Source organism: Ursus arctos, unplaced genomic scaffold (assembly GCF_023065955.2).
Source record: "Ursus arctos isolate Adak ecotype North America unplaced genomic scaffold, UrsArc2.0 scaffold_23, whole genome shotgun sequence".
NCBI classification, from domain to species: Eukaryota; Metazoa; Chordata; class Mammalia; order Carnivora; family Ursidae; genus Ursus; species Ursus arctos.
The window spans coordinates 46,485,940-46,500,589 of NW_026622908.1; the positions used below are offsets into that span (position 1 = coordinate 46,485,940).

The 14,650-nt window shown below is 53.1% G+C and overlaps 1 protein-coding gene across 1 annotated transcript in view; it reads right to left on the bottom strand.

The window, feature by feature from the left end:
* Positions 1 to 14,650, bottom strand: part of KCNQ1 (potassium voltage-gated channel subfamily Q member 1) — a 250,657-nt gene that overhangs the window by 10,252 nt on the left and 225,755 nt on the right. The window lies entirely within an intron of this gene.

Sequence of the window (14,650 nt, forward strand, 5' to 3'; positions counted from 1 at the left end):
TGAGCTGGGTGGCTGGAGAGCCTGCATGGAGAACAGAGGCGCCCCCAGCCAAGAGCCAATATCAGTCAATAGACAAGTGAGTAAGGCCACCTCCGACCATTCAGCCCCAGTAGGTCTCCAGACGAGCGCATCTGCACAAACACGCACACAGAGCCAGCAGGGCAGCCTCCCCACAGAGCTGACCCCAAATTGCTGACCCGTAGAATCGTGAGCAAGACCACGAGCTGTGGTCTTAAGCCACTACATTTAGGTGTGGCTTACTGGGCAGCAACAGATGACAGATAAAGAAGCTAGGACCCCACAGGGGGTCCTGTCATATCAAGATCCTCAAACACATGGTGTTGCTTTGGAGACCAGGCATTGGGCAGAGGCTGGGGACAAAATGGCAGAGCCTAAGATAATGGGCCTGGAGCATGATGCTGTCACCGGTGAGACTTTGCGGTGTCCTGGAGGGGTGAGTGAATTTTGCGCTGGGAGGAATGTAAAATGTTATGGCCTGAGGGCAGCCTGTTGTGGATCAAAGCTGGGTACAGATCTTTTGCAGCCCCCCGAGCAAGAGCTGGGGCCCATTCCCGCCACGGCAGAAGCGGACCATGTGTCTGAGCCGTGGTCACAAGAGCCCTCGCAGCTCCCTCTGTTGTCCTGTCAGAATGCTGCTGCCACACGGATGTGTCTGAGCCAGGTTACTGGAAGAGCAACATGGAGGAGAGCTGAGAGCACCCAGACGAGCAGCCCAAATGCTGACCCACAGACTCACGAGCAAACGGTGGCTATGGTTTGCTTCAGAGCTTTCAGATCAAGACTTTAAAATAACTATGATTAATGGGTTCAGGAAGATAGATGGAGTATTTCACCCGAGAAATAAAATCTGTATTAAAAATAATAAAATGGAAATTCTAGAACATAAAGGACAATAATGGAAATTAAGAATGCAGCAGATGAATTTGATAGCAGAGGAGACGTGCAAGAAAGGAATGCATGTGGAGTGGAAGGGAATTGCCGGGTGGGGGCATGGAGACAAAACAGAATGAAACTTACAGAAAAAACGCAAGATGTGGGAGATAGCATTCCTACACACGTGGAATCCCAGAAGGAGAGGAGAAGAAAGGGAGGCTCAGTGGCTGAGAATTTTCCAAAAATGATGGAAGACATCAGGCCGCAGATGCAAGTAGCTCTTTGGATCCCCAGGCTTATCAGAGTAACACTGCCGAGACTAAAGGCACGGAGAATGTCACAGAAGGAATGAAGGAGGGGATGGGGACAAGGACACATTATCCTGATGACTGGCTTTTCAACAGAAAAGATAAAAGCCAGGTGACATCTTTTTTTTTTTTTTTAAGATTTTCTTTCTTTCTTTATATATACAGAGAGAGAGAGAAAGCATGAAGTGGGGAAGAGCAAAGGAAGAGGGAGAAGCAGGGTCTCCTGAACAGAGAGCCTGACACGGGCCTCAGTCCCAGGACCCTGAGATCATGACCTGAGCTGAAGGCAAATGCTTAACCGACTGAGCCACCCAGGCACCCTGCCAGGTGACATCTTTAAAGTGCTCAAGGAAAATTACTACCAACTTAGCATTCTAGACCCATCCAATATACCCTTAAAAATGAAGAAGAAAGTAAAGTAAGCAAATCCTGTAGGATTCTACTCAGATGAGGTCCCCAGAGGCGTCAAGATTCATGGGGACAGACAGCAGGATGGTGGGCGCCAGGGGCTGGGGAGGCGGATGGAGAGTTAGTGTTTCATGGGGACAGAGGTTCAGTTTCACAAGATGAAAAGCTTCTGGAGACAGAAGGTGGGGACGGCTACGCAACATGTGAATGTGCTTAGGGCCCCTGAGCTGTGCACAAAAATGGTTAAGATGCTGCATTTTATGTTATGTATATTTTGCCACAATAAAAAAAAAAAGAAGCTGAAACCAAAACCAAGAGAATTCACTGCCAGGAGAACTGCATTGGAAGAATGATTCAGGGGACAGGCAGAGAAAAATGATCCCAGAAGGAAGTATGAGAATACAGGAAGGAGTTAAGAACACATAAAAGGACAGATTTATGAGAAAGTTTAAATTTGTATTGACTGTAATGGTAATGCTTCATGAGGTTGAAACATTACTAGAGACAAAGAGGGGTATTTCATAATTTTAAACAATGGTCGGTTTGGTAGAAAGATATCAACCCTAAATCTGCATGGACTTAAAACCTTATACATACCTGCCTCTGTATATGCAGAGCAGAAATGCGTGATAAAAACAGCGTTAAGAGTCAGAGAGCACGGACGGAGCCACACAGCTGCGAGTACATTGTGCTGTCGGGGAAATGGTGGAAGTGCTAATCTGAGGTCGACCCTAATGAGTCAAGGTGTCAACCACTGATTGAATAATGAAAATATGTAAAAGCAACAAGTTAACAGAGAATAAAAACGAAATAGGATCACTATTTGACTAATCCAGAAGGAGCAGGAAAGGAGATAAGAAAGAAGGGATGGGACAAAGGAGGGATGAGTGAAAGGCAGCAGAGTGCGTGCACTACAAGGGGACAAAGCGTATCAATGAAAGGATTGACACGGTCAGACAGGGTTCAAAAGGCAACTTGATGTTGCTTATAAATCTATATATAAATCTTCACACAAATATAAAGACATAGAAAGGTTGACAGCAAAATGTCTATCACGGTGTAGCCCAAGGGGAGCTGGTGTAGGGAAACTGCATCATACAAAGTAAACTTTAAATATAACCATAGACAAAGACGGATATCTCATAATTTAAAAACGCTGGCACTCTGGTAAGAAGATATCAATTCTCAATCTGTATGTACCTAAAAACATAACCTTAAAATATATAAAGCAAAACGGGCAGAACGAAAAGGTAAAAAAGAACGTGCACAATCACAGTGGGAGATCTGAATACACTTCCGTCAGTAACGGGTAGAAAAGTAGGCAAACCATCAACAGAGAGACAATCTGGACGACATGAGTAGCGACTTGACCTAATCGACATTTATGGAACACGGCTCTCAGTAGCTGAGGCGTACGTAAGCTTTCCAAGCGCACGTGGAGCACTTACCTGAACAGACTATACACAGGGCTTTAAAAGCAAGTTCCAACAGATTTCAAAGAAATTCAATCATATATGTATGTTCTCTGACTGCAATGAAATTAAACTAAAATCAATAAGATTAAAAAAAAAACTAGAAAATCCTTAAGTGTTTTAGAAATTAATCTAAATGAACCAAGGTCAAAGAAGAAATCTAATAAGAATCAGGAAGTATTTTAAGTTGGATAATAATAAAAAGGTCATGTATCACAGCTAAATAACTGGTTGAGGTACCATGAAGTAAGTGCTTAGAGAAAACCTATGACCTTAAATGTATACATTAGAGAAGAGGGAGGCCAAACTCTCTTTCAAGAAGTTAAAAAAAACAACAACAAAAAAACAAATTAAACTCAAAGAAAGTAGATAGAAAGAGATAATACACAATACAACTCAATGAAATAAAAAAAATGAACATTACATTAAAAACATCAACAAAGCCAAATTTTGATTCTCTAAAGAAACTAATGCAATTGACAACTTTTGGCAAGAGTAACTGGGGGACGAGGGGAGGCAAATCACCAATGTCAGGCATCAGAAACGGAACACCTTTACAGACCCCAGGAGTTAAAAGCTCTATTCAGAGGACATTATGTACAAAAGTAATTTGGATAGTTTGGTTAAAATATATCAATTCCTTAAACATAATATATAAAAGCAGACATAAGAAGAAATAAAAAAATCCAGATTTCCCAATATTAACCACATAAATTAAATTAGGAATTTTAATGATGTTTGCACAAAGCAAACTAACAAAACCTTAAGTCTAGGTGATTTTACCAGTAAATTCTTCTAACATTGAAGGAAGAATCAATACCGGATTTATATAAATCTTTTTGGGGATTTTTATGACGCGGCATAGCCTTTATATCAAAACCGGACAGGATATTTCAAGAAGGAAAAATCACTGGCTGATCTCTCTCGTAAACACAGAGGCAAATGTCCTGCCCGTAACAGCAACAAACTAAACCCAATGCTGTCTATAAAGACATGTGAACGATGAGGTTTAATTCAGTTATCCAAGGCTGCATCAGCATCTGAAAATAAACCCACATAACTGGCCACAGAATAAGTTAAGAATAAGTTGTATTTGTTCTATAATCACAGAATAAAGTCAACAGAATAAGTCTAAGGAAAAACAAAAAATCAATTCAAAAGATGCATAGAAACATCTGATAAAACTCAAGAGCCTTTCCTAATTAGAAACCCGACTCCAAGGAAAGCAGGAATAGAAGGGAATTCTATTACGTAGAAAACAAACATGAAACAAGACAAAACCCAGGAGAGCAAACGTCACACTCAACAGTGAAATATTAGGTGCCTTTCCTTCGAGAGAGGGAGAAATGCAGGGTTGTCCCTGGTCTCCCTTTCTACCTGATGTTGTCCTGATAGTCTCAGCCAGTGTGTCAAGGGAAGGAAAAGGAAACGAAAGACAGAATCACGGGACAGGGTAAAAATAAAACCACTGTTACTTGCAAATGACATAATCATAGATGTTAAAAAAAAATCTTCAGAATCTTCAGATAAACTCTTTGACTAATAAATGAATTTAGCAAGAACATCAGTTTCAAAGACAACATACAAACATCATTGGTACTTCTATATGCTAGTAACAAGTAGGGAATAAAACAAAAAGACACCAATAACAGTAGCATCAAAAACCATAAAACGCCTGAGAATAAATCTACTGGAGACAAGCAAGGTCTCTGCACAGAAAAGTACCAAACATTACTGAAAGAAAGGAAAGAAGCCCTCAATTAATTCAGGATATAATGTGCGTAAGTTGGAGGGTTTAACATTTCTAAGGTGCTAAGTTTGAGCTATGGATTCAATGTGACTCCAATCAGTGTCTGAATGCTTTTCTTTTTTAATATTTTTGGGGGGGGGATTTCAAGCTGATTCTAAAATATTTATGGAAAAGCAAAGAGCTAAGAGCAGACAAGACAATTTTGGAGAACGAAGTTGGAGGACAGAGCTCAAGGCTCATTGTCAAGCGTCAGGGATGAACGCTGGGTATCACCGGAGGCAGCCTTAGGTCGCACTATTAATAAGGTGACGTTAGATTAGACGGATGAGTGCGTCAGTGGAAAAGAGTGGAACACCCAAAGGTGAAAATACATATATGCGTGGTCACTTGGTTTATGACAAATGCACTGTTTCAGTCCACTGGGGAAAGAATGTTCTTTTCAATAAATGGCCCTGGGACAAATTGGACATCCGTACGAGAAAACCATGAGCTGTGGGTCCCTGCTAAACGTCAGTTACAGAAGTAATTCCAACGAGGGCAGAGACCTACAGGACGGCAAAGGCGATCAAGGCTGGAGAACAGAACAGCAGACTATCTCTGCGACCTCGGGAAAGGCCACGATTTAACCAAACACAAGCGGCACTAACTATAAAAGGGAACCATTCGATAAACGGGGCTTCCTCGAAGTTAAGAGGTTCTTTACATCGAAAGACATCATTAAGAGAATGAACAGACACTCTACAGGCTACGAAAGGACATTTTCTGGTAAAGCACTTGTATCCAGAATATATAAAGAATTCCCACAAACTAATAAGGAAAAGACTACATGATCTGAAAAAAAAAAAAAATAGACCAAAGATTTGAACGGGCACCTGACCAACAAAGGACGTCCACGCGCCCGTGAGCCAGTGCTCAACACCGTTACTCCTCGGGGAAACACTGATCAGAACCAAAATGACATGTTCACACGTGCTCGCTGCCATGGCCGGAATGAAAAAGACTGACCGTGTCGAGCGTCAGAGACGATGTGGCCCGACGGACCCACGTGTGGTGCTGGTGGCAGCGCGGGCTGGTTTGACCACGCCGGAGAGCTGCCTGGCGGTGGCCGTGGATGGGCCCATGTCCGGGCCCAGCATCTGTTCTTCCAGATACACGCCCCAGAGAAATCGGTGCACACATCCACCAAAGGCAGTAGAAGGACATTTATGGCAGCTTTACTCACAGGAAATAAAACTCAAAGCGACAAATGTCTGACTACAGCAGCACGGAGAAGCAGACGGTGCTGTGCTCCTTTAAGGGATATCATCCAGCAGTATGAAAGAACAGGCTGTGGACTCCCACGCGGGACCCCGCCCTGGCCACCTGGGCTGGCCGGTAAGCCCCTGGGGGCGGGCGTCTGGTGATGTCAGGGCCCCTATCGCTGGGCAAGGACCCTCTGTGCCTCCGTGGGGCTCCAGCTGGGAAAGGGGCCTGTAAAGTCCAGTCTCAGCAGAGAGAAGGCGTGGCACCCCATGGACAGGAGAGGACACCCAGCGGAGGACAACAGGGCTCTGAAGCTCTCAGCTGCACCCTGGCTGTCAGGCTGGCCAGCCGCCAGCCATCAGCCAGGCCCACGGGGGCTCCCGTTCCAAAAAGGGGATCTCAGGGCCATAGAAGGCCTCATTGCACCAGGGAGGCTGGGGTGCCACGTGGATAAGGCTGAGGAATCTTCCTGGAGGCACCGGAGAAGGATAAGCCGGCTTCTTAGGGTGGTTCAGGTGCGGGCCCTCGTGACTGAGGCTGAGACACACACAGAGCCTTTGTCCCTCCTTCACCCGCTTCCCAAGCATCCTCCAGTCCCTACAGGGTGCAGGGCCCATGCTCAGCCCCAAACCAAACAGCCAGTCTGGAAGGCCTCCTGAAGCTGAGCTCCCAGCCAGCAGGTGGAGGGAAGGCCTACAGACTGGGGGTGTTGGGCCTGGGGAGCGTGGGACCGGGCCAGTGGGCGCTATTGGCTCCTCCATGGTGCTGACGACACAGTGGGGAGAGGAAGGCTGGGGGCCGCTTGGGGGACCTTCAGGATCTGAGGGCACCTCAGCCTGGCCTGGGCACAGGGCTCTGCCTGCCCCGCTGTGGGCAGCCTAGGCGGGGACAGGCGGAGCCTGAGGACGGTACCGCCAGCAGCTGGCCCCCCCAGTGCCGGGCGGCCACTCTGACCTGCAGGTGATGTTGGCTTGGGTGCAGGGCCGGTTGGAGATCGGCCCCGATACACAGACCCATTGGATGCCCCAGGCTTCGCTGGCTTTCTGCCCAAAGTGCTGTGTCCCCACGACAGAGCAGGTGAGCCGGGGGCAGTGGGGCAGGGAGCCGCGGACGCAGAGGCTGGCCCTGGCTTCTGTGTCGACCCCCGCACCAACATGTTGCGTGTTAATAGGACCCTTCTGTGCAGGAGCAGCTCACGCACACATACTCACACACGCACTTGTGCACACGTGCCGTGCACACGTGCCATGCACACACGCGAGCACGGGCTCGGAGGCAGAGCTGACACGGCCTCTGGGAGGCCCCAGGATGTAGAGATTCCCCATTCTAGGGTGGGGGCCACTGGCCTCACGAAGCCCCTCACCCAGGCCTGAGATGGGAGGGGACGTCACCCTGGCCTCATGTCCCTGAGTCTTTTCAATCACCTCCAAAGACATGGGAGCAGGTGGAGGCCTGGGGCTTTATGGACACCGGCCGCGGCCTGATGCCCAGGGAGATTGCTCAGGGCTCCTCAGATCCTGCTTCGCTCAAGCAAAAGCCATGGCCGGTGACCGCTCCAGTGACTTCTTGAAGCTGCCACCCACCACCCTCACCTCGGCCAGCTCCGCAGAACAAAGCTATGGCCTTCGCAACCACGCAGCACCAGCCTGGCCGACAGAAAGCCAGGGCTGGGGTGCCAGGGCCTGGCCCAGCGCCGCTCAGGCCTCCGCTGGGCTCGTCCCTGCGCTGGGGACAGCCCTGTCTGCCGGCCTCCCTGCTGGAGGCAAAGGACTCCTTGGTCTGCAAGGGACCGGCCTGTCTGGCTCTGCTCGAGGAAGGTTTTCTCTTCTCTCTGTGCTGGGCTTGGTCTGGGAAGGTGGTGGCCTCGTGCCCGTTCCTGGGGGTTCTGACGCAGGAACAGGAAGGCGGGACAGGCGGCAGGATGCAGGCTGGAGACCCTGCAGGAGACCCCGGGCCCTGGGCCCCGTGGTGCTGAGGCTGCAGGCTGGGTGTCCGCCTGCCCGGGCTGGGCCGCCCTCTAGGCCTTTGGCCCCCCCACCCTGCTTTGGGAAGGCTGGAGGGCCAGGGCCTTGGGGGGGGGGGCGGTGACGCAGTCCACCCCCTCCTCTCTGCCCTAAGAAAGGAGAACCCCTCTTTTCCGCGGAGACAAGGACCAGGTGGGAGCTGGATTTTGTCAAGCGCTTCCTTCCCGTCACCTGATAGGCTGTGACGCCCCCTCCTTAGCCATCCATGTGACGCCGCCCCGGTAGTTGATTTTTGAACGTTGAACCGGCTTGGCTCATCACTTGGTGGTGGTGGGTCGTTCTTTACACATTGTTGCATAATTAGTTGTGGTTTTTTAAATAATATTGAGAAACCCCAGGAATCCAGAGCTCAAAATAAAAGCTAGACCCGACAGCCCCCAACCCAGTCACCCTCCTGCCTCACCCCCTGGGTGGCCGTCCTTCCAGATCTGTGTCCCTCATATCCTTGCTCTCCTGTTGGTGTCGTTTTATCAAATGACATGTAGCCCCCCCCGCCCCGGGCATATATTTTGTGTTTTAGTGATTTAGACTTTATGAAAATGCATTACGCTTTTCCCCGTATGTCACTCGGCTCGTTTGTTCGGACCGGTGGGAAATGCTCCGTTGTGTAGATATGCCGAGTCCCTTCGCTCTCCTCCTGCGACAGGCGTGCGGCTGGAGGCCAGGCGTCCGGCTTGTGGAGGGCACCGTGGCAACGCTCGACTACCCTCGGGCTGGGCGCGGCCTGGCGTTTCCTCCGGTGTCACCCAGGCACGCGACCGCTGGGTCATTGGCCGTGTGGATTCGAATCCGGTCTCACCGTGCACTCCCCAGCAGTGCGGGAGACCCTGCGCCCCACAGCCCTGCCTGCACCCCCAGTGATTGGCCTGCGTCACTCACGCCAACAAAATGAGTGTGAACAGGGCCTCGCGCCCCACCTGGCCCCGGGTGCTTCCCTGGCCGGAAGGCTGAGCGCGTCTCTGGGCCGCTTTTCTGTTTTGCTACTTGGGGCCTTATTTGAATTTCTACCTACCTGCCTACCTACCAGTTCTTTGTTTTTGTTGTTGTTCTAAGATTTTATTTATTTATTTGAGAGAGAGAGCAAGGGTGAGCCGGGGGAGCAGCAGCAGGAGAGGGAGAAGCCGACTTCCCACTAAGCAGGGAGCGCCATACAGGGCTCGAGCCCAGGACCCTGAGATCATGACCTAAACCAAAGGCAGACACAGCCATGGAACCACCCAGGCCCCGCTACCAGTTCTCTGCCGGTTCGCGTGTGGGGAACACCTGCTCCTGTGCAGGCAGAGAGAGGCTCTCTGAAAGATGTCCTAACCCTTGCACCTGTGAATATGTCACCTTATTAGGCAAAGGGACCACAGATGTGATTAAGATTAAGCACCGTGAGATGGACAGATTATCCCGGACTCGCCTTCCGGCCCGTGAGCTGCTGGAATCCTTACACGCGGAGAAGCTTTCTCCGCTGTGGCTAGAGGGAGCTGTGAGCAGACCGCGGCAGCGTCCTGGCTGTGAGGGAGGAGGCTGGGGCCGCGAGCCGACGGGGGTAGGTGTCCCCAAAGCTGGACAAGGCCCGGTGGTGGCTCTCCTGGGGGGCCGCCAGGAGGAGCCAGCCCTGAGACCCCTTTCAGACCCACCACACTGTGTCTGACTTCGGGTCTGTGGGACCCAGAGACCACCGGTGTGGGCTGTCCTGAGCCACAGGGTTTGGGGTAACTGGTCGCAGCAACACCAAAAACGAATGCAAACCCTAGTTTCAAATCGCCTCCCTGTCCTTCAGGTGCCTTTTGAGGCACAGGACCTCTTATTTTCTAGCGACAACTCTGTCAGTATTCTGTCATAGCGCGTTGGGGTCTTGTCCAAGAGAGAGCTCTGAACGCCCCGTTTCGATAGATACTAAGTAGCCCGCGTGTTTCGAGAGTTAGAAGGATTGTATCTGAGTTGTTGTAAATGGTGTGAGGCAGGCGCCTTCGCCTCTTCCGTTGTGGATAACCACCTGTCACTGTGGCCCAGGTGCCACCAGCACACCCCAGAGCCTCCCACTCGGGCTCCCTGCTCTGTCCGCCCGGCTGAGTGTCAACCCTCGCACCCACAGCCCAGCCTCACCCCAATCCTGACCCCTGGAGGGAAAGACTTCCCGCTTCCTTGAGAAGGTCTTCGTTACTCTCGGCTCTGGGCTCATTTGGGGCTCGTCACAGGAAGTCCCACGAGAAAGCCTGCTGGGTTTTTACCAGAATTACAGTAAATCTATCAACCTAGTAGGAAGAAAGGAATTGACATTTTGTAAAGCGGAGGGTCTTATCTTGAGTATGGTGTCTCTTTCCCTTCCTGAAACTCTTACCGGAGAATCTAAATTCAGCAGAACTTGGTTCTTGAAAAAACGAACAGAGCAGACAAAGCTCTGTTGCGGATGCAAATAAAATAGTACAAAATGCAAATAAAAATAGTACAAAAGAAAGTTAGGAATTACTACAAATAGGGATAAACCCGATAATAAAAGAATAGCCACGACAACTATATGCCAACAAGTTTGGAAAACCTAGACAGAATTTGGCACATTCTTAGAAAAAATTTTAACTCCCTAGAACTGACTAAAGATGGGATAAAATACCTGAAACCAGCTTGCGACCACTGAAGGTATCAAAGGGTTGGTTACAGACCTTCCTGCAAGAACACAGCAGGCCCAGGTGGCCTATCCCAAATTCTCCCACACTGTCCCAGGACAGACCCTCCCAGCCATACGCAAACATCTGAAATGGAACAAAAAATGAAAACAAAATATGTATCGAAATTTGAGGGGTGAAACTAAAGCAGTTCTTAGAGGGAAATTTGTAGTGTTCCACGATTACATTAACAGAAAGGGAAGCTCTCAAACCAGCTCTCTCAGTTGCTACCCAAACACTAGAAAGAGAAGAGCAAATTAAACCCAAAGCAAGCAGAGGGGAGGGAATCATAGCAATGAGGAGAGATGACTGAAACAGAGAGCAGGGAGGAGCCGCCCTTGTCTGAGATGGGCTGATGTTCTTCGCGCGGCCTGAGGCCCAGCCCCCTGCGGACGGTCCCTGAAGGTCTACACCCAGGACCCCTCGCTGAGGCTGCAGGAGCATCTCCGTTAAGCAGCCTTCGAGTCTCCCAGGGCCCGCGCTCTCCCGCCCCCTAAGAGTCGCTGACTCTGGGGACTCTCTCCTTTAGGTCTCTCCAAAGGAAGGGGCTTGGGAATGGTGTGGGAGGCAGCAGGCTGCTGTTGCCTCCCCGTCAGAGGCCTGAGGGGTCTGGGAGAAGGGACCCCTCAGTTCAAGCTCTAAGACCACCTGCCTCACTGGTCAGTCGCATCTGGTGCTGTGTGTTGGTTCCCTGGTGAAGGCAAGGCCACCTGCTTCACTGTGGGTCCCAGGGCCGGGCATGTTCCTGGAGTCCCCCAGAGGCAGGGGGTGCCGAGTCACCAAGGAAGCATTCCACACAAGCCTGGGGACGGGGACTCAGACGGACAGTTTCCAAAAAGCCGGAGGCCCTGGTAGAGGAAAAGGCTCTATTCTCTCTACATCCCGTATGCCTGTTTCCGATACATTATCATCAGTCCAAAGGAGTTGTCTTCCTTAAGAAGTAAAACCTAGACACCCAGTGTTGCTTATCCCCCCCCCCCCACCGTTCTCCTTCCTCCACGGTCTGCCGCTCACTCCCAGGCACCTCCCGCCACCCTACACGGCAGCAGGTGGGCGCTGGGCTCCGTGCTTGCCAAACCTTCGTTGATTTCAACCTCAGGACGAGCCTGGGAGGCAGTGCTCAGCCTCCCCCTCATCTTACAGAGGACGGAACCAACCAGGGGGACAAGTCTCTCGGTCAGCAGTACTGCCAAGTCTCGAGCCCAAATGTGTGGCACCCCCGGCCCTTAACCGCCACAGCAGGGCGTCCCCTCCTCACAGCCTGGCCTCCCTTCCATCTGGGACTCCTGGGGGAACCCCCCCACCACTCGGGCTGCTGGTGGGACCTGCCTTGAGGGACAAGGGTCAGTCCGCAGGGAAGCCGGGTCACACTCCTGCCTGGGCTCAGGTTCCCATCTGAGGGGGTGGGTGTCCAGGCCTCCCCCAGCCCGTGCTGGGCTCTGTGTCCAAGTGCCATCCACCTGGGCCCTGCAGTCTCCCCCGACCCGTGACCTGCCCTCCCGGGGCAGCTCCAGCCTGCGGCTCTGGGTACAGGCGGGAAAGTCCGCAGCCCAGTCAGGTGACTTCACAAATAGCACCCCGCGGGCCACGGTTGTGCAATCCCTGTAATTAGAACCAGCAGTCTCCCCGGGCATGGTCCTGCCTAGGTCAGAGAAGCCACTGTGCTCTGAGGTCAGGTGAAACAGGGGGCCATCGTGACACTGCACCTGTCTTCGGCAGCCGCTGACCTGACCCGCGGTGGCTCCGGGGCCAGCCCGCTGTGACCAGCTCTGGGCAGAGTGGCTGGAGGGGGAGAGGGCCCAGCCGGGCGAAGCAGGGGCAGCTGCTGCGCTCTCTCTGCAGACCCTCCTCCTGCTACCGCCGTCCCCCCCCGCCCTCCCCCATCCTCAAACCCTTTCTGTGCCAGCGGCCATGCTCGTACACACGGCAGGCGCCCCTCACCTTCCTCCCGGCCAAAGCCCAGCCCGTGTTCCCATCACGCACACCCTGTAGCACCAAGCGCCGCTGGGATCAGAGGTCGCGGCGTCTAACTCACACCCAGCGCCAGGGCTGAGGCTGGCGGCCCCCGCTGCTCCCCACGTCCAGCGCGGCCTGAACCTGGAGGCAGAGCGTGGGGTGGCAGCCGGTGAGGAGCCCTGGCTTGAGGGCCTCAGGGCCCCCGTGGCCCCCATGGCCGGGGTAGGAAGGTCTGAATGTGGGTCTCCCCTCTCTGGGGGCTGAGGAAGCCTGGCCTGGGGCTCCGGCCTCGAGCCTCAGGTCCAGACCAGGGACGGGAACCAGTGGTGGTGGGACGTGCCCCCTCACGCACTCAGGATGCCCCAGAAATCGAGCTGGCGAGCTGGGGCTCAGGCCGAGTGTCCCCGGGGGGAACAGCTCGCTCGCTGCGGTGGGACGTCCTGGCTTGGGGCAGCAGGTCGTTCAGGTTTACCTCCTCTTGTGCCCGGGGGTTCATTCCCTTGGCGGGGGGCACACTCCGTCCACAGACTTCTCTGCTTCCCCCCAACCCTACTCCTGCCACGACATGTGTGAGAGGACATGGACTGGGAGGAAGGTTCTGAATAGGTCCTGGACACAGGAAGCGGATTCGTGTTTTCTCCCCAGGGGAGGGGGCGTGATGGCGCAGGGGCGCAGGGCTGCTTTTGGGGGTGACGAGAATGTTCTAAAACTAGGTGGTGGGCCCTCCCTCCTGTGAACACGAGAGTGTGGAGAGTATCCCAGGCTGCTCCTGAGAGTGGGAGCCGGGCGAGGCACACGGAGGTTCTGGGTGCTTCTCTGGAGGACAGGGAAGGAGGGGGGACTCCCCCAGCCCCCGGCTTTGCCCAGGGCACAGCCCTCTTTGGGATTCTTCCTCGGGGGGCTCAGGGCCCCGGGGAAGGCAGCCTCGGGAGTGCTGCTGCCCTAGGCCTCCTCCCTCCCCCGGCAGACACAGAGGCCTCCTAACTCCCCAGTCTGGCTGAGCCTCTCCCTTCCAACCCGTCCGCCACAGCGTGGCTGCCGTGGGGCGCTTCTCAGGCCAAGAGACAAATCTCAGATCCATGACCCCTGCCGCCTGCCCCAAATCCTGCCATGGCTCCCTACTGCCTGCCCAGTGATATCCAGACTCTGAGGGTGGCCCATGGGCCCCTCACGACAGGCCCGGACAGATAGAACATGAGCTGTAGGCAGTCTGGGCGCTCTGGGCGGGGCGCGAGGTGACGCACGGTCCTGTCCCCTCCGGTTGCTGCATCGCGAGTCACCACACGCGTGTGGTCCTGAGGTCATCGTAAGATTGTTTTCATACCGATGATCCAGAAATCAGAGCAATCCCATGCTGGCCCCCGGTTGGCAGCAAAACTCGAGGACCTCGGGACAGGTGACCGACACAGATCTGGCAAAGGGAACTCGTCTCGACATGTCCCAGAACCAAGGGAAAGGAGCTAATTCTCTGTTTCCCCAAGATCGGGGCTTCCTTCTGGGCCCCCTGAGAGCTCCCGACACAGGGCAGACTAACGAGCCACGCGTGGCAACTTCCCAACTTAACCGTGTAGCTTCAATCCACTCCACTCCCACCCCGCTTACTTCTCGGCGCCCCGGCCCCCGTGGAGCTCGGGGAACTCAGGTGCCTCCGATTCGGTGCAGTTCAGGGCAGCCCACGGGCCGAGTCGATGTGCCCCAAGTCACCTTTGCCCGCTCCTGCTCACCGTCGGCCCGGCAGGCTACGGAGCGGAACAGCACACAGAGGTGGCTCCTATCGCCACGCGGCTGGGAGCCACAACCCCCGTGCGAAGGCCTGTGACGTGTGAGAGGGGCCGAGCTGAGTGTGACCCTGGATGGGCAGCTCTGGAACGTGCATGTGTCGTGCCCTCCCTGCTGCCCCCCAAGGCCTTCCATCAGGGGAGGGTTTCCTGGGGGTGGGACC